The sequence below is a fragment of the Micromys minutus genome (genome assembly GCF_963924665.1).
Source record: "Micromys minutus genome assembly, chromosome: 19".
In the NCBI taxonomy this organism is placed as follows: domain Eukaryota; kingdom Metazoa; phylum Chordata; class Mammalia; order Rodentia; family Muridae; genus Micromys; species Micromys minutus.
This window is the reverse complement of record NC_137954.1, coordinates 24,258,638-24,282,239: the sequence shown is the minus strand read 5'-3', so window position 1 is coordinate 24,282,239 and position 23,602 is coordinate 24,258,638. Positions and strand designations below refer to the sequence as shown.

The 23,602-nt window shown below is 50.8% G+C and overlaps 1 protein-coding gene across 11 annotated transcripts in view; it reads left to right on the top strand.

Annotated features, from left to right (window-relative positions):
• Positions 1–23,602, top strand: part of TNS1 (tensin 1) — a 153,088-nt gene that overhangs the window by 32,980 nt on the left and 96,506 nt on the right. For 5 of the 11 annotated variants that reach the window (XM_080933463.1, XM_080933461.1, XM_080933460.1 and 2 more), the window contains exon 2: positions 18,406–18,447. The gene's annotated coding sequence lies outside the window, so the exon portion shown is untranslated. Of the gene's footprint in view, positions 1–17,975; positions 18,057–18,405; positions 18,448–23,602 lie in introns of those variants that run through there. The other 6 variants (XM_080933469.1, XM_080933458.1, XM_080933466.1 and 3 more) reach the window with 2 other exon arrangements.

The window sequence follows — 23,602 nt, the reverse complement described above, 5'->3', positions numbered from 1 at the left end:
CTCCTGTGGTCTCCTCAAACCTGTTTTCCCTGGGAAGGAGGGGCAGTGGTGGTTGACACTTCTCCAAGGGTGGGATGTCCTGATGGTGGGTTTAGGACCCTACCTGGGTTCCATTGTTTCTAGCTCAGCTTGCCCAACCCAGCTTGATTCTCTCAACAGCCAGTTCTATGGTTGCCTGTGGCCCCTTTGCTCCTGAGGTTTTGCATACAGCCAGCTTGCCTTTAATCAGGGCAGTACCTCTCACCCTTCTGGCTTCCTCTGAAGAGGAAGTTCTTCTCATTGTCTAACTTGTATCCCTCATCTACAGCCAAGAGGTTGGGGAGGCTTCCTAATGGGAGTATTTTTCCTTCTGGAGGAAAGGGACCCAGAGGAAGCAGGGAGGAATGTGAGGGCTTTGGGAAGGCCTACACTGAGCTGTGGGTTTGTTGCTGTCTCTTACCTAATTTTCCTTGACCCTAGAAAGGGAAAGTGAGGTGTTGGGGTGGAGGATAAAGATTTGCTGCAAGACAGGCCAAGTTCCCCCCCCCCGAAAAAAACAACAACAAACAAACAAATCAGAAAGGAGCATGACCATGGGGGAAGGGATAAGGTTGTTTTTAGACACTGGGGAGGGACAGGCCTCCACTTTGTCCCCAGCACTATCCCCCGAGGCCTCTGGCTTCATGGCTCTCTGGCTGGCTGGCTTTTAGCTTTCCAGAGCTATTAGGCATGTAGAGGTGTGGGCATAAGCCAGCTGGGAAAGGAATGGTGGGGGTGGCAGGGATGCCAGCCTCATACATACACAGCCTGTGCTGCCTCCATGGATGCCCTGTGCTGGCATCTGGAGGCCCTAGGGTAGCTGGTTCTCTGCCTAGGTTGTAGCTCTTGGCCATCTCCCTTCTTGTCATCACCTTGGTCTCCCTAGAGGAGTTGGAACTGTGTTGAGAAGGAACAGGGTGAGTTCCCCAGCCCTTCCTCCTACAGGGCTTGCTAGACTGTGTGTTCCCTGCCCTTTTAGGGCTTTGAGCCTGCAGCTCTGGTGGGAGCACCAGGCTGGCCAGGGACTGATGCAGAAGGGCGGATCCAGGGATCTGACCAGATGAGGGCCACAGGAGGGCTTCTGTGAGCTCACCGTTCTCTGCCATTGGAAACTTCTCCAGGGACTTCCTAGCCTTCCCTTGGAGTGAACGTGGGCTTCATCTGCTACAAAGGTTCCTCTCTCTCACGTCTGCCTGTCATCTGGCTGCACTGGTGCTCCTTGGCTGTTCAGTGTGAGGCTTTTGGTGCCAACGGAGGCTGGAGGACTGAGGGTTTGGGACAGGCCTGCTGAAGAGCCGTAAGCCTACGAACAATGCTAATGCTGCGTTTCCTCTAAAGTGTAGAGCCAGGCAGAGGGAGGGCATGAGACTGGAGTGAGCCTGTTGGAGACCTACCTATGACAGCCATCCCTATCTACAAACTGTGTGCTCTCTGCAAGTGATGAGGTCTTGCCTCAGTTTCCCCTCTAAAGTGGGACAGTAGTATTTGTCTCATGGCATGAACATAGAGGTTAAATGAGTTCATTGACTTAATTTGCTTTGATGTATGTGATGTGGATCAGCTGGCAGGAATGCTTGCACAGTGTGCACGCAACTCTGGGTTCTTCCCTCTGCACTGTATAAATTGGGCATGGCGGTCGTCACCTGTATCACCAACACTGGGGAGTTAGGGGCTAGCGATCAGGGTGTTCAAGATCATCTATGACTGTGAAGTAAGTTCAAGGTTAGCTTGGGATGCACAAAAGTCTGTCTCAAAAACAAACAATCATCCAAAACAAACAAGCCAAAGGTAAGTGCTGTTAGTGGGTGTCCTTCATTCCAGAACCTGCCTCTTGTTGGCCTTGTTCTCTCTCAACACAGTTGTTAATTCCCTATCCTGGATGGAGAGTATAGGTCAGGATCCCACCCACGGGCTTCCTGTAGGAGCTGCTAATATCAGGGCAGTATTTGCCTTCCCTGACTTTGCCTCTGTCTGCACTTAGGAGGCTGGCCTGGAGTTGAGGGGACCTCAGGCTTGTTTCCTCAGGGAGCTGGAGCAGAACATGTTTATGTAGGACTCTGAGAAAGTTGCCGTCCCAAGTCCCTCTGGGATTCCTTCCCACCATTCAGAGAGACACTGAGTGCATTAGAACCTCCCAGGGCTGGCAAGGAACTGGTCTGTCTCCGTCTAAACAGGCTACCCTTGACTTTAACTATAGGAACAGCATTTGTTTTAGAGTAGCATTCCCAGGTAACCACTGAACTGGCTTAGACCCTCCAGGGCTCCTTGAAGCCTAACTGGCGTTTCTCTCTACGATCTAATTGAGTCCCTTGTTGGTAAGGGGTGGGGATAACCACCCCAGCCCTTCCTGTGTGTACATAAGAGCTGAGAGCTTTGAAGATTGGTCAGTAGGCCTCCTGGCCACACTCCATTCCCTCTCAGGCCCTCTTTGGAGTCCATGGCTTTCTAGCGTCTCTGACTCTCCTCCACCAAGGATCAGCCTCTTGGCCTGCTCTTTTACCCAGAGATCCCTACCCAGGAGGCTTAGGTTGCTCTGGGTCAGGGGTGAGCACTGTTTCCGGACCCCTGGTCCGCCCAGTTGCAGCTGCAGAGAGCATTAAAGATTCTTTTGAAGGAAGTATGTTGTAGGCTGACCGTGATGACCACTGGGAGGACTCTCTCTGGCCTCCCTCCTCAGCCCGGCTCTCCTCTGCCCTTCTAGTCTGTTGATCCTTGAGAGATAAGAAGTGACCTCACCTTGAACACTTCCTCCAGAAGGCCAGCCCATAGTCACTCTTCAGGGAATAGGCTGAGGGTCAGTGCTGGGCTTGGTGTTATCAGGGGACAGTGCTATGGCTGAGGCTCCAGGGGAAGTACAAAGGGAGGAGTCACCAGCCTGGAGGCCCCTGACCCAAGGCAGTGCAGGCATGGTACTCTTCTTACCAACAGATCTCAGGCTGGCCTGGTTCTCTCCCCTTCATGGCTGAGTCTCTTCCTTCTCTGGGTCTCAGTATCCTTACTCAGCAGTCAAAGGTTTGGAGAGGACGCCAAAGTGAATCTGCCAGTGGGGGTGTGGAGCTCCTTGGGTCCCTGGCTGTGAAATTTCACCTTGGGATGACCTTGCTTCCCTCCTGCCCCGCCCCCACCTCTGGCAGTGGCTGGCAGGAAGTCCTGCCTGATTAGGGCCCTAATCACCGGCTGAGACTCCCAGATTCAGAGCTGGTGAAGCAGAGAGGGGCTGGGCTTAGGAGGGGGAGTACGAGACCAGGGCCCTGGCGGCTTGCCTGCCATCTGGGTCTGGAGGAGATAGGCAGCTGAGTTTGGCTCCCTGGGTCTGGCAATGCCCGTGAGCCTGCTGAGGAGGCCAGGAGCCAATCCAGCTGGGCCTGGGGGGCATTCTGATTTCACATTAACAGCCTTTTAGGGCATCCACTCTGTGCCAGGCAGGGTGCCAGATATGGGGCTGGAAAGGCCAATGAGACACCTTCTAGTTGGAGACAAAGGGGAGTAGACAGCTCTTCTGCAAAATGCAGTAGAGATGGGAAGCAGGAAGCCGGTTTCCTGGGAGTTGGTGGAGTAGCTGAGGCCTCTGGGAGGAAGAAGAGCCTTTTGAGATGGGTTTTGAAGGTTGAGAAGGAGTTTTACAGAGGCACTTGTTCAGGTATGGCACAGGCATGTAAGAATGGATAATGTAATGACTCTCTGTCTACTTTATACCCCGTGTGACACTGGCCTGGCCTCAGTGTTCCACTGAGTCTGTAAGATGAGGTCCACATTCCAGCATAGTCCTATGTGTTGTGGGGAAGTTAAAGTTCTGTGAGCAAGTGCTTGGTACAATAAATGTGGTTTAACGAGGGAACCTGTGACAAAAAAAAAAAATGGCTCTGGGGCGAGTCCAGAGGTCCTACTTGGGTGACAAGGAGTGAGAGATTTCCTGGGCCAAGTTAAAATTGGGAGTAGCAGAAGCATTTTTACATAGGAGAGGCGTGATGAGGTTTTGGTTTAGGAAGGAGTTGACAGTGGGACTTCTGGAGATGAGCTCCATCCAGAACCCGTGTTTCTGGAATCAGGGACCTGTGTCCTTAACCCCAGGAACTGGGAAGTCTTCTTGGTGTTACTGTGTTCCCCCCCCTCATCCCCCAAATGAGATGATGGGAGCACCTTTTGTGCCCTGAGATCAGAGTTTGCGGGCTGTGGGGACCCTCCTCACACAAGGCTTCTTAATAAGCTGAGATGATGGAGGTGGAGCGAGGGGCAGGCAGCTCACATAACTAAGGTGCCAAGAAGCTCCTTCAGAGAGTATCTTTTACTGTGGGTCCCAGAATACAGTAGGCCCACCATGTGTTGAATGAATGAATGAATAAATGGTCAAGGGTATCCCTTAGTCTGGTGAAGGAGTCTGTCTACTGGAAGTCAAGAGTACCTGGTCTGACTGTAAGTGGCTGGTGTGTGGGGGGACAGGGGCAGTCTCTTAAAAGCCCAGAGGAATGTTGAGCATCTCAAAGGCCAGGTGCCAGCACATCGCAAATGTTCAGGTACTACATGTTGAGGGAGGAGAGGGAATCTCAGGAACCTTCGATTCTTGGAGCGAGGGTTATCATAAGGTGGTATGGCCTTGTGGTTAAGTCACAGGCTTTGCAGCCCCACTGTGCAGGTTCGAATCCCGACTACCTCTGACAGGCAGTGCAATCATGGACAGCTTACTCAACACACCAGTGTTAACCTTGAGTTATTTGTGCTGTGGACATGGGAAAGAGAAAAGCCCGCTCCAAACTCTATAACCTCTGCCACTGTGGCTGCCGCTGTTGCTGATGCCAGGGGGAGGAAGCAGGTCAGGAGAGGGAGTGTGCAAACTTCTGTCTGGGGCTGAGTGCTGCAGCTGCCTAGATGGGAGAACACAAGAGATGAATGGATTCCTCCTAAGGCTTAGATACTCCTTGGACTACCACACATGTGACAGCTGAGCTCTGTGGCTGAGCTGAATATGGGAGTAGAGGAGCCTGGTGATTAGGGGTGAGGTGGGGACAGAAATGAAGGGGGAGAGGTAAAAAGGATGGAGGGAAGACTCTTGAAATTCCCCAGATGGGACCCCAAGATTCCCACTGTTTGTCTTGTTCCAGAGGGTCTGGACTTCAACCTGTAACCAGAGATCCTGGCTCTGTCTCCTGCTTCTGGTACTAACTTGCACATCAATTTCTTTAGTGACTGGCCTGGCTACCGAGTCTCTAGGCCTCCTCTTTTCTTCCTGAGTTGCTACTCACTGTGGGGACTATAGCAGCTTTATGACAAGGAGAGAGCAGATATGGGGAGACTGTCCCTGAGTCAGGGGAGGTGTTGCTGGGTGTTGTGGAACAACTCAGGAGTGGGGGTCAGGCAGCTGGTTGCCTAATTTGACACTGTGCTGCTTTGCAGTTGACTGGGCATCAGCAGCCTCACCTGTGGAACGAGAGGCTGGGCTTAGCAGAGTTATCTCTTTCAACCACGGAGCTTTCTGCATGTAAGCTCCTGTTCTTGTGCCTGGGAAAATCCATCTTGTTGAGCCCAGACTCCCAAGTGTCTTTCAGCATCTGCAGGGATGCTGGCAGAGATGCTGGGAAGCTCCCTTCTGGTCCCGGGTTGGGCTGTTCTGTGTCTGGGGACAGTGACCATTCCTCTAGGCATCTGCTTCTTGGAACAGAGCAGAGGGAAGCAGCTGTTCCTGGGAGCAGGCCAGAGTCTGGTGTGCCCCTGTGACTCAGGTTGGGGATGCTATGACCGGAGGGAGAGGAGCCATGGATCTTCTGGCTTCTCCATGGTCACTCTCAGGGAAAGCGTGGTAGGCTCGACTTGCCAGGGTGAATGCCAAGGCAGAGTAACTTGTGAGTAATAGTTTGATGTCTCTAAGGCAGGTGGCCCTTAGACGTGGGATTTGAGCGATGGAATGCTCCCCAGAGGTTGCTGAATCGATGAACCCAACCTCCCAAGCCCTCCTTTTGAGTAGAAGGTCCTGTCTGTGTCCAAGCCTTGGCCACACCCCCTTCTTATTCCTTCTGATTCTATCTGTATTAGTCCCACCCACTGTCTGGGGCTATCTCCCCTTCCCTGGTCAGCAGCTGCATCAAACTTGAAGTGGACTTGCTAAGGGCACTGAGTATGCAGTCTGGCATTTCTGGATTTGTGTCTCACCCAGCCCCTCCCAGCTGTACAACCTTGGACAACTCACTCTTTTTTTTTTTTTTTTTTTTTTTTCCAGTTTGAGTGGCTTCCTGTGGAAAAAGGGGAATCACTTGAATCTCTGGTAGCTTAAAAAAAATCACATGTCCAGTAGATCCAGATACTAAAATAGCTGTTTGGTGCCTGCATACTTTTGAGGCTGTTTACTTTCCAGTTAGCCCCACCCTGCTGGTTCTGACACTTCCAGTCCTCTGTGCATGTGTGTGAGATGTGTGTGTCTGTTCACGAGTGCATGAGTGTGAACATTCTCCCTTCTGTGCTTCTAGGTTAGGCAGGGCTCAGACAACTATCAAGTTCAAGTCCAAGGGCAATCTGCTACTGCCTCAGGTGTCAGTAGAGGACCTGGTTCCTATAGGTCTTGGGGGTGGCTGGGGGTGCATAGACTTTGCAGTTGACTGGGCATCAGCAGCCTCACCTGTGGAATGAGAGGCTGGGCTTCAAGGACCCACAGGTTTGCAATTCTCTTTCATCTACTTCTTCCCCACATCTGGCTTCCCGCTGCACTTGGCTCTGGCTCCTCAGTGCTCTGGGTCATACAGGCAGCTGGAGATGTTGGCAGTGCCTTCATGAGTCTGTTCTGGGGTGAGGCCAGAGGGCTAGGGAGTGACTTTGCATCTGGCAAAGTGGTGTGGTGTGTGTGCTGGGTGTGGAGTGTGTATTGCCTGGAGCAAAGAGAGCTGTGTGTGGTCACTGCTGTGCTGTCTGTGGGTGTCACTGGGTCACGAAGTCTCTGTCTGAAAGGGGCACTTTCTCTCCTCCCCTCTAACCTGCCTGCTGTCTGAGCCAGTGACAGCCTGGTCTGTTGCTGCCTTCCTTCCCTTGCCTCTCTGTCAGTGAGCATCCCTGAGCTTTTCCCGGGAACAAGGAAACATGACTGGAGTGGATATGCGTCACACAGAGCCAAACAATGCTAGTTATTGCTAGGCTTGCTCTGGCCTTGGGGCTGGCCCTGCTTCAAGTCTCTGTTGCTGGCTAATTGGGAGCAAGAAGGGTTTCCTGCCTCTTGCCACAGATGGTCTTAAAAGAGATTCGTGAGGCTGGGCTGTCCTGCCCTAGGGACCTCCTGCTTCCGGGGTTCTGGGCCAGGCTCACCCATTGTTTACCGTTGTCCCTGCCACCCGAGGGTCAGAAATTTTGGCAGAAATGATTTTTGAGATAACTAAAGCTCATGCTACATAGAGAGTGGAAGCCTTAAGAGAGGCCAGTGTTTCGATGAAATTTGTCATTGGAGAGTTGATTTTGACTGACAGGTAGATGGGATCTTTGGGTGCTTATTTATTTTTTACTTTATGTGTATGTCTGTTTTCCCTACATGTACATATGTGCACATATATGTGCCTGGTGCCTGAGGAGGCCAGAGAGGGGATCAGATATCCTTGAACTGGAGTTATAAGTGGTTGCGAGCCATCACGTGGGTGCTAAGAATTGGATTCAGGTTTTCTGCAAGAGCAGCAAGTGTGCTTGACCACTGAGCCATCCTTCTAGCCTAGATGAGCATCTTCCCAATGTATTCCCTTCTCTATCCTGCAGATTCTCAGTTTCTTCCATAAAAGGGGGCTGGCAATGGAACTTACATCACAGGGTAGGGTCAGTGGAGAACTTTGAGGCACACGGAGAGCTGTTGCTTTGTGTACTAGGCATTCCTACAGGATGAGAGCTCAGTCGACTTCATCTTGACGCTTTGCAGGGTGGGTAAGGATTATGCTCCACAGCTGAGCTATACCCTCAGCCTGATCACAACCTTGTTAACTGTTCCCAACCAGTCTGCACAGTAGTTCCCATCAGCCCCCTTTCTCTGTGAGGATACTGAGGGTGAGGGAGTTAAAGGATGTCCATCCGAGCCCCACATGGGGTTTGCAGTCCTTGCATTTTAGTTGGGACACTTGTGGCCTCTTGGAGGTGTTCAGGAATTTGGAAAGGGCACCAACACACAGAAAGTGTTGTGATCCTGTGAAGCAGAACCCTGCTCCCGACTGATGGGTTTGGTTTAGTGCTGAGCTATTTGGAGTTGTGAACAGGACAAAATAATCTTTAAAGGGTCCAGGAGACATGAAGTTCATAGTTAGACTTTGAGGCTGTGGAATTTCCCCCGATGAACACGAGGCCGGCTTTGTTTTCATCCTGCTTTGGCAAACTTTAACTCCTTTAAAAAGAGAAGTAGTTAGATATTGGGAAGGACTTCCTGTCAGTTCCATTAGGCACCGAGATAGGCTAGTTAGGAAGTCCAGAGGACCAACAGAAATTTGAGACATTTCTTCAAATTTGAGATGAACCTTTTGACGTTTTTGTGTTGCTGAATTTATAGTCATCCTGAGGATGGAAGTGTGCAGTGAATGTGTTTAGCGTTTCTCCCTCTCTAAGGCTGTCATCCTGGAACTGTATGATGGGGCTCAGTTGGTTGGCACAGTGCTTGCTTAGCATGTAAGACATGTTGGCTTTCAACTTCGGAAATACCTAGAACCGGGCATAGTGGTGCACACCTGTAATTCCAATACTTGCAAGGTGCAGGCAGGCCAATCAGAAGTTCGAGGCTGTTCACGGATAAGCAAACTGAAATCAACCTGTCATCTGGGTGGTAGGTCAAGGACTTTGTAGAAGTTGGGAAACAGGGTGAGGCTCCTATATCCTAGGGACGCTGCATCTCTGTGCAGGGAAGAGGTCTGCATGGTTGAGGAGACAAGGAGCTAAAGAGGCCCCTATGGGACTCTTCTCCACAGTGCCTGACTCAACCCAATGGCCTTCTCCTCTCTCCCAGCCTACCCTGACACATCCCTGAGGCTGCTGATCCAACCCTTAGCAATTCTTGAGACCTTTGGCTCTGGATTTTCCCATTGCTCTTAATTTTTCCTCTCTCTGAGGCATCCTTCCTGCCTCCTTGTTCAAATATGGTTTAAGGTCAAATATTTTTATTCTCTAAAGTTCTCGTGTAGGGACAGAAACCCTCAGAGGGGAGTGCGGGGTGAGGAAGGCAGCCTCCTTCTGGGTGTAACCTTGGGAAAAACAGATGGACAGTCATCCTAGAGCAAGAATGGCCTCTTCGAACTTCCACTGTCGAAGATCCGGGCAGATTTATAAGTCTGTTTACATGCCTGTCTCCTCCTGAGGCCACAACTTCCGTCCACAGTTGGGGCCTGTTCTCTTTCCCATCTTCTCAGCTGGGAGCTCAGTCACCACAGCCCAAGTGGTTACTTGGGTCTGTTTCTTGGGCTTGTCACTTCCTCTTCCTCCCTCCCCCACCTTACCAAACTTTGACCAAATCCATAGCCTGCCTGGACCAGCTTCTAGGCACTTCCTGGAAGTCATCTGTGTGTCATGGGCTGTGCCCCCCCCCCCGTTCCCCTGCAATAGATGCCTGGCCTCAGAAGGTTTGGGGTTTTCCTGTATTCTGTATTTCAGAGACTGCTTGGAAGTGGGCTCAGCCCCTGCACGCAAGACAGAGGCCTGGCTCCTGCGTCGGGTGGCAGATCTCCCAAATGCCTGCTGGGCTATACTTTTGTACACGTTATGTGAGAGCCCCACAACAGCGCTACCTTAAGCACGCTTAGTATTTTTTTATTCTGAGACAGCAGCACAGCCTGGAAACTTCAGTCCTTGAGTCCTGGTCTCCCACATAGCTGGGATTCCAGGCCTGCACTAACAGGCCTGCCTTTTGCCATCTTCTCCTTTAAGTACCCCCTTCTGTCCCCTTTAAGTACCCTCTTCACACTGTCTTCTGTCCCCTTTCAGAGCCTTCTCACCTCACTCACTGCAGCTGCCTCTTTCAGGAAGACTTCCTGGCTGCCAGCCTTGCTCCTCTCTTGCCCTGTTGCTCTCTTACTGGCTTTGGAGCTATCAGGCTGCTGCGGCCTGAGCTACTTCAGCTGAGCACTTCTGGCTACACATCGCTAAGCCAAGTTTGCTGTCCCCTCCCTAGCCTCAGAAGCCATGGCCTCCATGGAAGGCTCCCCGTGGTCCTTGCAGGGAACAATGGAGTCAGTCTTGAGGCTTCCTGGGGTAGAGCTATTCCATGCTTGTTCTTTGCTGGGGTGTGACCTTAGGCTGCGGATATGGCTTCTGGGTGCCTTGCTTTTTCTTGTCTGTAGAATGGGCTGAGAAGCTCTCCAACAGAGGGTAGAATTTGAAATAAATGGGCAGGAAGTATGTAGAGGTTTGGAGGGAAGGTTGAGAAGTGGGGCTGCAGAAGTGACCCCACAGGTCCCCAGAGACTGTGGCAGCTGTATTGGGACATTTAGACTGGATCCTTGAGCTCAAGATGCCAAGGCCTTTAGGCTGAGTAGTAACGTGGCTCGGGCACATTTTAGAAATGGCCTCCTGGTTGCCAAGAAGAGACCAAGGGCAAGAGAGGAGGTCCTGTGACAGGTTAATGTCACCATGTCTTTGACTCAGGGCACTGGAGTGGTGGTTTGGGAGAGGGACTGCCAGGCTTGGGGGCATAAGGGATAGGAGGAGGAGAAGGGGATACACAGAGTTTGGCTTGAACCATGTTAGGTGGGTCAGAGGAGGGTGACAGTGGCTGGTGTCAGGCCCAGACATGCTCTCTGTTGCATCCCTTTCCCCATCCCATGATTCCTGGTCATTGCCTGCCTCTTGCTTTTATGATTCTTGGGTCTTGTGCTCCAGGAATGAGCTCCGTAGGTGCTGGGAGCTCAGATTCTATTGCTCTCAACTTCAACTGTACCCCAGCGAGTAACATTGCTCTTTTCCTGGCTTCCTCAACTGTGGGGATCAGCAGGCATGGCCATTGTGTTGGCTCTGTGGGGTTTGGGGTTGGGCTCTCTAGGTACAAGTCATAGAGTCTCTGGGGCAGTGGTTCATAACCTGTGGGGCACGGCTCACTTTGGGCTCATATATCAGACATTTATTTACACCATGTTTCATAACAGTAGCAAACTTAAAGTTATGAAGTAGCAATAAAAATAATTTCTTGGCTGGGGTCACCACAGCAGGATCACTGCACTAGGAAGGCTGAGAAACACCGCTATAGGATATTGTTTACAATTACTATTGAGTACCATCTTTCAGGCTAGCTCTGAAGGCAGTCACCTTCAGTGATGAGTCCTGCTTGATCATAGCTGGGCCTGCTCCCCCACTCCTTCACTATTTAGGGACCTTCTGACTGAGGGTTGCTCTGAATGCTGCATTCCATAGGTCCCCAGAGGCTTGGGCTCACCAGTTATCTATCTAATCCTACAGGCAGGCTGTTTGATGAGTAGGCTGTGTTGTGTTTGGTGTGAGAGCCACTTGTGTATGTGGGAATCGAGGGATCTGCCAGGAGAGCGATTTCCCTGCCCGTGTAGAACCTGGCAGTGGGCAAAGCAGACGATGATGGGCACCACAGAAGAGGACTCAAGCCAGAGGGGGAACTTAGGGACAGAGTGAGGTGGCGCTGAGGGTTTTGGGGATCTTGGGTACGGTGTTCTGAATCAGTGATCTGAGGCAGCGCTGGGTCCTGTCTTCAAATTCTGAGTCTAGCCTGGATTGTGTTTATAGGAAGAGCAGGACCCTCCAAGTGTCTGTCATCACTGGAGCTGAGGGCTCCAGGGCAGGGGCCATCCTTCTGGCTCAAGGTGTCTCTGGGAACAGGCCTCTTCTTGCCTCCTAGCAAGAAGGAACCCTGCACACTTCCTTTCCTGGTCATAGTTGAACTCTATATAAGGGAAGGAAAGAGCCTGGCATCTGGCTGGGAACTAGAGAGGAACGGTCCCCTGCAGGGTTTGTACAGACCCAGAGAACATGAAGCCAGGACAGTGCCTACCTGTTCCCCAGGACCACTCCTTTCTAAAGCATGATGTTCATCTTGGGAGGCTAATGACATTGAGCCCTGCTGGCACTATACAAACAGTCATGTCTTTCCTCTGAGCCTCTGGGTTTTGGCATTTTTTAAGTCTCAATGGCTTCCAGGACACCATAGGGTGACTTATCTAGGGTCTTTTTTTTTTTTTTTTTTTTTTTTAAAGATTTACTTATTTATTATATATAAGTACACTGTAGCTCTCTTCAGACCCACCAGAAGAGGGCATCAGATCTCATTACAGATGGTCGTGAGCTACCATGTGGTTGCTGGGATTTGAACTCAGGACCTCTGGAAGAGCAGTCAGTGCTCTAACCACTGAGCCATCTCTCCAGCCCTTATCTGCCTTGATTATCCCAGTGCATTAATGATATGAACCCACAGATGAGGTGCCACTTGGTTGTTTCTTCAGTTACAGGCACAGGCACTTGACTTTTCTGGGGCCACCATGTGGTGACACTTGGTGACCAGAGCTAAGATGCAGGCTGCCTCTTGGTATAAAAGGCGACCAAAGACAGAGTGGTGGATGGTGGGAATGGAAGGTATAGAGGCTAGGTTGGAAGCTCTGGGCTGGAGTGTTTTGTGAGCCCCTAGATTATGAGGGTACCCAATGTTTCCCTAGCCCTAGGCTTCAAGCTCCTTCCCTTCCATTCCCTTTCTTTTCCTGGCTGTTCTTGGTATAGTTACTGTATCACCCACCATGCTTGCCCTAAGTTCTTTGCTCTCCCATTCTTCCTGCCCCTGCTCCAGAACTTCTCTGCCTGGAGCATAGCTTCTGATGGTCCTTCCTCTTTTCAAGAACCTTCAATGGCTCCTCAGTGCCAACGGGCACGTCTGCCCCCTTTTCTTGGCCATTTGCGGTTGCCCATGTCAAGCATGGAGAGAGTGGTATGCAGACCCCTCCCCCTTCTACCCACCTTAGTGTCTCTGTCGGCTCACCTTCCCCTAACCCAGCCTGGGTTGCAGCTAAACAGGAGCCCCGTTAGATCTTTTAACCACACCACACATCCCTAACTCCACGTCTCTCAGAAGTATCAGTTTCTCTTAAATAGCCTTTTCCTATCTTCCCTTTCAAAACAAACTTCACTTCTAAAGCGAGCATCAAGCCAAGCTTCACACTGGAAATAGCCCACATGCTTCCCTTCTGTGGGAGTAGGGGGTGAGGGCGGAGCAGAGTGACGCACAGGGGAGTGTGACACACAGCGGAGGGACTGACGTGAAACCCCTGTGCCTGGCTCAATGCGCAGAAACCTAGGCGCCCTCCTGTCCATTGCTGTCCCACTGCTGTCACCAGATGGTTGACCTTGAGCAAGTAGCTTAACTCCTCTGAGCTTTATTTACTTGAAAAACAGGTCTGGAAGTGAAAACATGGATGGCTATAAAGTACTCAACCCAGCGACACATAGTAGGTGCTTTATAGATCCCACTGTTTCATGTACCATATGGTGTCACTGGTGTGGGTATCTGGATATATTGGACAGGGGTGCAAGTCACCATAATACTTCTCTGGAAATGACCTACGTGGGTCCATCAATTGTTGAACAGATCCATTCAGGGTGGTGGAGCACACAGTGGGACAGCTTTTAACTTTTACCTCGATAGATCTTAGAAATGTGGACTTGGGGTCATGAAATTTACCCTCATGGCTTCCAGTCTGGGTTCTGCAATCAGGATCAGCACAGCAGTTGTCACCTGTGGCCTGGGCCTTGGTACATGGGCACTGCCTTTAGCTTGTGTCCTAATGGGGTCTCCCTCCTTGGTCTGTGTCTGGATATCTTCCTGTAATTACAGTCCCCCTCGGTGGGCTTACTTAATTACCTTTTTAAGGACCTGTCACTGGGCACATTTCAAGGGACTGGTTTGGATTTTCACATGCCAACTTGGGGACTGTTATTCAACTACACCATGAGGTGGAATCAGCCCAGACATAAAAATGGCAAGCATGTGATTGTCCTTTCATGAACATGTCTGTCATCAAAACACAGATGTCCTGGCTTCTGTCACACCAGATAGCACAAGACTCTCTGTGGCTTCCAGGATGTGTATGTGGGTCCTCTCTCCAGCAGCAAACAGCTCTGCAGTGGTGATACCTGAGGTGACCTCCAGCCCAGTTTAGCTCCATATCAAACAAGACACTGTGACATACTGCATAGGGTGGGTTACTTGTTCCCCAGCTGCTCTCTATCCAGTAGATGTCAGTTCCAAACTCCAGGTGTCTTTGTGCTTCTGACAAACTGGGTGTCAAACTGAGATTCATAGGCCCCTGCTTTGGGCACTGTCAATTTGCTGTAGTAGACTTGGGAGGCATGGTTTATTGTGTGTCAGGAAGAATTTGATGAAAGATTCAGATGATGAGGTTTACAGGGTGAGCAGTTGAGGGGTGAAGGAGCACACTTCTCACCAGGAATGTAAACCCCACTCTTTGGGGGTTTGCCTGAGGCCTTGCTGCATGGTTCTGACTGTTCACAGTCCGTGTGGCAAACCCGGGAAGGCCTTTGTGAACATTCTGCCTGGCCTCTCCGGGCGTCATTCCTTTCTTTGTAATTAAGAGGGTCCTGTGTCCTACTGTCGCCAGCTTCGGGACAGAGGGTCCTTGAAAATGAGAGTTGTGTGGCCTGCCTTGGTGGGATAGAAATCTTGCTTCCTGTGATCTGCTTTGGTCAACTCCCCCCTCCCCCACCATGTAGCTATTATCAGATCACAGAGGTCTCTGGGGTAGGCAGCAGAAGTGAAGATGTTGTGGGGTGGGGAAGGGAAGAGGTGACTCATTATTCAGTGGGGGTGGTGTGTTAGATGATGAAGAAGTTCTGGAAGTAGGTAGTGGCTAGTATGTCATTGTGGATATCCTCAGATCCACCTGTTTGTAGATTTAGAAGTGATTAAATGATACTTTTTATTTTAAAAACTTTAAAACATCCATCATTGTCGTTGTCGTGGTCATCGTCATCATTGTGGTACTGGGTACTGAATCTAGCATCTGCTGTATTCTAGTCAAGAGTTCTACCACCAAGCCCCATCTCTAGCCCCCAAGATGGAATTTTTTGGTTACATGTATTTTACTGCAATAAAAAGGGAGAGAGGAGCATCGAGACAGCTCAGAGGGTAAAGACTCTTACCAACAAACCCCAGAGTCCTATCTCCAGGACACGGTGGGAGGGGAAAACTGACTTCTCTGACCTTTGTACATATACTGTGGCACAGATATCACACACTCTCACACACACACTCACACTCACATACACTTGCACACACACTCACACACACTCACACACTCTTACACACACATACACACTCACATACACTTGCACACACACTTCTACACACACACACACACACTTCTACACACACACTCACACACAAACACTCATACACACACACTTTTACACACACACACACTCACATACGCTCACACACACTTCTACACACACACTCTCACACACACACTCACACTCACACACACTTGCACACACACTCACACTCACACACACTTGCACACACACTCACACACTCTTAAACACACACTCACAAACATTCACATACACTCACACACACTTCTACACACACACTCACACACACACACTTCTACACACACAAACTTGCACACACACTCACACACACTTCTACACACACACACACACACACACACTCACATACACACCACATACATACCACACACACACACACCACATGTACACAATTCTAAAATTATTTCTATTAGAAAAAGGTGGTGGGAGGGGGTTTTTGGGCCAAGTATATTGTCCACAAACCTATGATTCTACCACAGGGGAGGCTAAGGCAGGAAAGAAAGGATTCCAGGTTTGTGTTGGCTATATTGTAAGACCCTGCTGCAAATAGCCACCACCAAATAAAAGGAGAAAAAACACACACTCAGCAAATGTTAGGAAAGAAACCCAAGATAGCGTTTCTACCTGGATACTGTGAATGCCGGATCCCAGACAGATGAGATTCTATGAACCTTCCTGTACAGCTTCTTGGGTCAGGGGCGTCAAGTATGGGGGTGCTTCTGGAGGACCTGAGAAGTTTTGGAATCTGGATTTTTATGTAAGGCTGAGAACCTAGGTTTTTATTATGGCTTTGGGGACAGGAGTGCCACCCAACTGGAGCTGAGGTCCTCCCCTTATAGAGTAGTGAGCTAATGAAAGGAGAAAGGGTGTCTGGGTGACCCATGCACTGTGAGGAGCCCGGTAGGTATGGAGCAGAGCAGGCTTTTGCCTCTGCCCAGCTGTGGCCAACTTTCCCATCTGCTGTGCAACAGCCCCAGACCCTCATAAGTCCTGGATGAGTTGTCATATGCAGAGCCATGGCTGCTGGAGGTGAGTGTGGTGGTGGTAGTTGCTGCTGCTGTGACTTCTTGTCCTTTGTCTTTCATTTGGGGACATGGGACATTAGGTTGATTCTCACCAGTTCCAGAGGGCTGTTGGGGTGGTATGGCAACTCACCTGTGTCTGGAATTCCGGGTACCTATGAAGGTGAGGTCACAGCAGGGCTGTCATCAGAGCCCTCGGAGACAGCGCAGAGGTCTTAAGTCCCCTACAGTCAGTGGAGTCAGCCACTGCTGATGGCAGGAGTGTAGGGCTCTTGAGCACAGGCCATGGAGTGGTACGGCCCCCTGGTTCTCCTGGCATATTCTGGGCTCCTGAGAGGGTGGCTAGGGGCCAGGTTGCTGGAGAGAAGAAGAGACAGGAGGCCTTTTAAGGAAACATTTCTTTGCCTCAGGAAAAAAAAAGGCAAGAATGAGACCAGAAGGTCTGAGACACAGAAGAAGTCCATGGGCCAACATCCATGGCCCAGTTAGCTATGGGCCCCAGGGTGGAAAAGCCTCCAAAATACTGCATTATGGGAACATGATTGTGCCCCCTTAGGTGCTGGTTCTTAGTGAGTACATCTACCTTGGGAGTTGGAGTGAAGGGTGGGGAAAGGGTCCAGGATGGGCCTGGGAGAGAGACCTGCACATCTCAAAGTCACTGCCCACCTTTATGCAGTGGAGGCCAGGAGGTTCTGACCTCCGGCAGTCACCATAGATCGAAACTGTCGTCTGCTGAGGATGGAGCTCAGCCAGGATGTGGCCCAGAAAGTTTACCCAGATCCTGAGTTGGGACAGGGTCTCTGAGAGTCTGGTCTATATTTTCACAGTCCCATAGTGGGGTTGGCTTGGGATCATAAAGGACAGACAACTATGTGTGCAACCTGTGGCTAAGTCTTGGCTGTTGATCAGGATGACCATAAGCAGCTCTGGAAACCTTCTCTCTCCTCCTCATCTTTGCTTCCTCTCTGGGCCTTGTCCTTTACTAAAGCATTTACTAAAGCTCTATGCCCATATGAACCAGGAACTGGGCTTTTGGGCTCTTTTTGCACCCCTCATTCTCTGATAGGTGGGGCCATGACCCATCAGACTTCTTCACATCAAATCTTGGCACCAGATTGCCTGAGTTCATTTCCCAGCCTCATATCTGCTGTGCGACCTTGGGTAAATTTCTTACCCTGTCTGTGCCCCACACTTCCCTGGGGAGGTAACACTAGAGTCTGCCTTTCTGGTTGTTGAAAAGGGCAAAGCACTTTATTTAGCAACATGCTGCCAGGTGGTACCAGCTCAGTAAATGTTGGTGTGTTTGCAAGTAGGATGGGGTTGCCTACCATCTGGAAGAGGCAGCTGCCTCTGCGCCACCCTCAGCCTCTCTGTGGGCCTCTGGCCTGGTGCTTGGGTGAGGAATCAGAGCCAAGGTTGAGTATTGAGATCCCAGAAAAATGTGTTGGCTGGAGAAAGGGACACGTGCCCTGCTTGTTGTCAGGGTGGTGTGGTCATTGAGCTTCCTCTCTCCCTCCTCTAGAGGCCCAAGTTACTGTGGCCTCGGTACAGAGAAGGATGAGGACAAACTGGTAGTGATAGTCCCCTTCCCACAGGCACTGCCCCCTCCCAAAGTGCTCTGCGCTATACCTGAAGATCTGGCCAGTCTCAGCCCATGGGAGCCTCTCGCTGGCTCCGAATTTGGATGCGGCACCGGCCATGAGGAGAAGGGCCTTTCCTTTCCTATAGGTCTGTCATGTCTTTCAAATCCTTCAAGTCCATCTTTCGAGAGTGTAGAGGATTAGGAAAAGACGGGGCAGAGTTCTAGAAAGCTTTATGGTTTTTGCAGGGTCCAGGGTGTAAATGGTGCTATACTGACCTCCAGGAGGGTGTGTTGTATTTTACAGGATTTAACCCGTGAGGCTTTTTAGTATTTCATGGTTCTCATGTGGTCTGAGCCTTGATGGGTGGCCTTCTGAAGACCTCTCCCTGTGGCCCAGGGAAGGCTGTTCCCTTAAGAATGGGGTAAAATGGGCACAGGAGGCCCAGGGGCTGCTGGGACAGATGCTAACAAGGACTTTGTTTACTTCTCTCACAGGTGGCTGCCCCTTGCGTTCCTCCATCCAGCCATGAATTGGTGGTGAGTAAAAGCCTTCTCTTTCAGTCTCTCCTGCGTGTTGGGAGCTGGGTTGGTGGGGTGGAGAGAGTTGAGGGTTTTGAACTGAGGTTGGTGGGAGGAAATGAGTCATGAGGTCCCTCCTGACGTGATACAGGGCCTGCTCTGTGTGTCTGGAGATTTGAGGTCCTCGGGAAAACCCATAAAAGGCCATCTTGTATGTCCCTGGGCCTGGCTGGATTACTGTTGTTGCAGGGACTGGAGGGTGAGGGTGCAACGTGGTATCATCCTCCACAATCCTGGCTGTAGGTCTTGTACCCTTCAGCCGGAGGCAGAAGGATAGATGGTGTTTCCCAGAGACCAGCTATGAGGTGGTGGCCTCTGCTCCTCTCCTCGGCTTTGCTATGTCCCAATGGCTCTGTTTTTCTGCTTTTATGGCCTTCATCCCCCTCTTCTCTGTCAGGTTTCCAGAACAGTTCGGACAGGGGCAGGACCTCTGTGAGTTGTGGGCTGTGGAGCTGGCCTGACGCAGACTGATTCCAGCTGCTCTGATGAGTGTTGGCGGGTTTCCTGCTTCCATAGCCTTTCCCTGTCCCACTCTGGTGCCTTCTGGGGACAGGTCGGCTCTGAGGACTACAGAAGGGTTCTGTGTGCATGTGTGTGTGTGTGTGTGAGAGAGAGAGAGAGAGAGAGGGAGAGAGAGAGAGAGAGAGAGACAGACAGGCAGGCAGGCAGGCAGGCAGGCAGACAGACAGACAGAGAGTAGGAATGTGCAGAGGGGCTCCATATAGGCCAGATCTACTGGGTTGGTGGGGAACACCCATAATGGTGCCAGTGTTGGGAGGAGTCTTGTTGGCATCTTTCACAACCGTGTGGTCACTTGCTCAGCTTAGATATGGGACACACAGTCAGGCCATCTGTGTTCCTTTGCTCCAACTCTAACTTGCCTACGACTGTAGCCTGCTCCCTTCTTTCTCTCTGCGTCTTGCGTTTCCTAGGGATACACTCGGACTCCTGACTGCCTCCAAGCCATGTCACCTCTGCTCCCTCAGGCCAGAGGCAGAGAGCTGGATCCCTAGGCCAGCCTCTCCTAGCTGCCACACTGGGCCCTCCGGATGTGGAGTAGTCATTTCACAGATCTCTGGAGTAAAGGGGCTGTGACTGGGGCTGGAGTAGTCTGGCTAGAAACCTCACCAGGATCACAAAGGTGAACCGTGTACCAGAGGAGGGTGGTGGGCAGAGAATCCTGATGACTCTTTTCTTCTGTACTGAGCTACTACCTAAGAGCTAAGAACAGAATGTCCTTGGCTGGTTGAAAAGGCTGAGGGAAGGTCCAGGGTTTAGGGACCATGAGGCAGGGGCCAGCATCTGGCACATGAGCCTTGTTTACAGTGCAAGGTCCAAGGTCAGGACAGAAGGGCATAGGATGGTGTTCCAGCTGGAGGCCTGCAGCTAAGGAGCTGGGAGGACTGCCTGCCTTTGAGAGGCACTCGTGCCAGGCAGGGGACGTTTCTGTGCTTCTGCGTCGTGTCCACTCGCACAGTGGTAGTTGCCTTGCAGGAGTTTGGATAGGTCATGTGCTGCTTAGATTGGGGTTAGGTGGTGGTGATGGTCCTCAGAACCCACCCCCCTGCAGTAAGAAAGTTCCACTCCCCACCCCTGGGTCCTAGCACCCCATTCCTAGATATTATTCCTCTTCTCTGTTCCCCAGCTTCTTGGCTTCAGAACACATTACCTAGTCCCCCTCTCTCTTTAGCTGCCCTGCTCTAGAATAGTAGCTAGCAACAGTACCCACTTCATGAAGCCAGCAAGATCAGACGTCACACTAATATGCAATATATAATCCAAAGCCAGAGGTGTGCCACCGTACTTAGGCTTAGGCTCTCCACCCCCACCCCCAAAGCCATCCTTCCTCAGCTTAGGACGTTTTCCTCACTCTGTTTTAGCTACTCAGCCTCTGCGCTTATGTGATTATGTGCTTCTGGCTTCTCACACACTAAGCACCTTGCTTATCTACCTTTATCTTGCCTAAGGGGTTCCACCCATGCCAGCACGTAGTTTCAGGATGGACTTTTGTCTTCTTCACACTCAGTAGGTCTTCATTCACACATGCTCACTGGGCACAGTTTAGGACTGTGATGGCTGGGGTTGGGGGGTTAGTTACTGCTGTGGCCTTCTGTTCTCTGCTGCCTGTGGTGAGTTCTGCACAGGGGGGACTGGGGCAGGGTACAACATTGAGTGGGAGACCTTGTGCTGCTCTGTCAGTGGGAAAGTGGCCGGGGCGGGGGAGAACAAGGAGAAAGTTAGGCTCTCCCCAGAGCACTCAGCATCTGCTTCCTCAAAGTGGGTGAGGCAAGTGCTTTGAGCAGGCTCCTAAGAGGGAGGAAAGGGTGGGTTCAGGGTTTTCCTTCCTTTCGCTGCCAGCCTTCCCTGCCAGCCTCTGTAGGCCACTGCCTGGCCTGGCCTGCTCCCTGGTTCCTGACTCGGTGTGTCCAGTTCATTTGTCTGACTATAGCATGTGCTGGCCTTGGTTTGGCTCTGCCTCTGCTACCTTTCTTGCTGACCTCGGATAAATCCTAACAACCCTTCCCCTGATTCAGACCCAGAATTTTTTGCCTTGTTTCAGGCCCGGCTGGCCAAACATATTTTCCAGCCTGTGCCCAGGCTGGCTAGGGCTGAGCGGTTTAATGTTCAACACATTCTTTCATCTTACTCAACAGATAGGGTCCGAGGGACTGGGCGGAAGAGTCGGGGGCGGGGTTGTTGCTCCCTCCCGTGGGGGTCTAGGCAGGATGGAGTTAGGATGCCTGCCACAGACACTCCTGACCCTTGCAAAGAGTTGAAGTAGCAGTTTCTTGGGCCCTGAAAAGCCGATGCTGATAACCAAATGGATTACCCACTAAAGTGCCCCATTCCAGGAGCCCTGTGTATGAGAACTGGCACCCAGAGACTTGGGTGGGGCGGCCATCATGGCATCTGATGCTAGGTTGACTGCACACAAGGGCTAGTACCCTGGTCACCTGGGTAACAGGAGACACCACCTCCTTTGCTCTCTGTCACCAGCCTCACAGTGGCGGGGTTAGAATGTCCTGGAGAATGACCCGCAGGTGAAGTTGGGGTAAGAATTGGGGTGTAGGGAAGTTGGAGCACTTCAGGGCATGTGGTTTCACCTTCAGTAATAACACAGCAGTCTTCCCCCCTCCCCCTTGCCCCATCTGAGGTTTGACTTTCCTCGGTTTCAGTTACCCGATGTCAACTGAGGTCCCAAAACAGTAAGTGGAAAATTACAGAAATAAGCCATTCATCCACTTTAAATTGTGTGCCGTTTCGAGTAGTGTGATGTAATCTGGTGACATCTGTTCACTCATGCCCAGTGAGTGCACGCTGGATGTGCTGTTTGCCTGTGAGTCAAATGGTGAGCAGCAGCTTCTGCCAACGGACAGACTACTGTGGTGTCCTGGTGTTGGATTTAAATCACCATTATATGACTGAGTAATATCCCCATGGTCCAAGAATTTCAAAGCTGGCCCATCAGGCAGGGCTAAGGGAAACCGTGCACGGTTTTCCTGTATATGAGGAGACAGTTCTCCACGTATGTACAGGATTTTATTCTAGCTGTCATTTGGGCACCCACTGGAATCTTGGGACTGCCCAAGGGGAGGGGGGACACTGCAAGGACAACAGTGAAATGTACTCTACGCAGTTTTGGATGTGGATTGGGGAAGGAGAGAGGAGGCTACAAGGTGGGTCAGAGTAAAAGTGAGCTTTCTGTTCACCAACCTGTCCCAGAACTATGCTCTCAGCACTAACGGGGACAAATACCACTATGGCTTGCACAGCACTTGTGGTTCTCAAAACCTTTTCCGTAGCTGAGGACATATGGGCAGCCTGTGTCTGTCCTGGAGAGGCAGGTGGGCCATTTGCAGTGGTTAGATCAGGGCATAGGAAGGCTGACTGCCTTGTTAACAGGTGCAAGCTGGTAGTAGCCCACTAGAAGGGCACCCTGGTCACTTCCTTGGGGTTACCAGTTTGGGCTTCTCATGGTTCCTAATGTCTCTGTTGTTCAATGGGCTGGAGTGCTGAGAGAGGATCTATCATCTGTTCACTAATTCCTTAATTGCTCCAGCACATGGCTGTGCACACAGGGTCTATGACGGCCACAGTGCCCATGTTCACTTCTCTTTGAAGTTGCTCTACTTTGTTGGGGAACCCAGAGTCTTGAAATGCTAAGCACAACCATGCCACACTTCCAGCCCAGGACGGTTTTTGCTTTTTTTTTGTTGTTGTTGTTTGTTTGTTTGTTTTTTGTTTTGTTTTTTTTTTTGAGACAGGATTTCTCTGTGTAGTCCCGACTGTCCTGGAACTTGCTCTGTAGACCTGGTTGGCCTCAAACTCAGCGATCTGCCTGCCTCTGCCTCCTGCATGCTTGGATTAAAGGCGTGTGCACTACTGCCTGGACGGTAGTAGTCTTCAATGCTGGAGTTGCCAGGTCTTCAACAGTAATAGATCTTAAGAATTTTTTAAAGATGATTTCATTTGTGTGCATGTATGTATGTATGTATGTATGTGTGTATGTATGTATGTATGTATGTATGTATGTATGTATGTCTTTGTATGTGCATGTTCGTCTGTGTTCAGGTCCCTGAAGAGGCCAGAAGAAGGCACTGGATCTCTTGTAGCTGGGGTTCCAGGTGATTGTGAGCTGTCCGATGTGGGTGTTAAGATCTGAACTCCAGTCCTCTGAAAGGGCAGTGTCTTACTTGCTTAGTTAGTTAGTGTCTTAGTTACTTTTCTACTGCCCTGACAAAACACCATGACCAAAGCTACTTATGGAAGAAAGCATTTAATTGGGGCTTATGCTTCCAGGGGGCTAGAGTCCAGCAGGAAGCACGACAACAGGTAAGAAGGTACAGCACTGGAATAGTAGCTGAGAGCTTATATCTGATCCACAAGTACAAGGTGGGTTCAGGGGGAGTAGAGAGATAAAGATAAATAGGTAGATAGAGATAGATAGAGAGAGAGAAAGAGAGAGAGAGAGAGAGAGAGAGAGAGAGAGAGAGAGAGAGAGAGAGAGAGAGAGAGACTGGGAGTGACTTGGCTTTTTAAACCTCAAAGCTCACTCTCAGTGGCACATCTTTTCCAAAAAGGTCACACCTCCTAATCCTTCCCAAACAGCTCC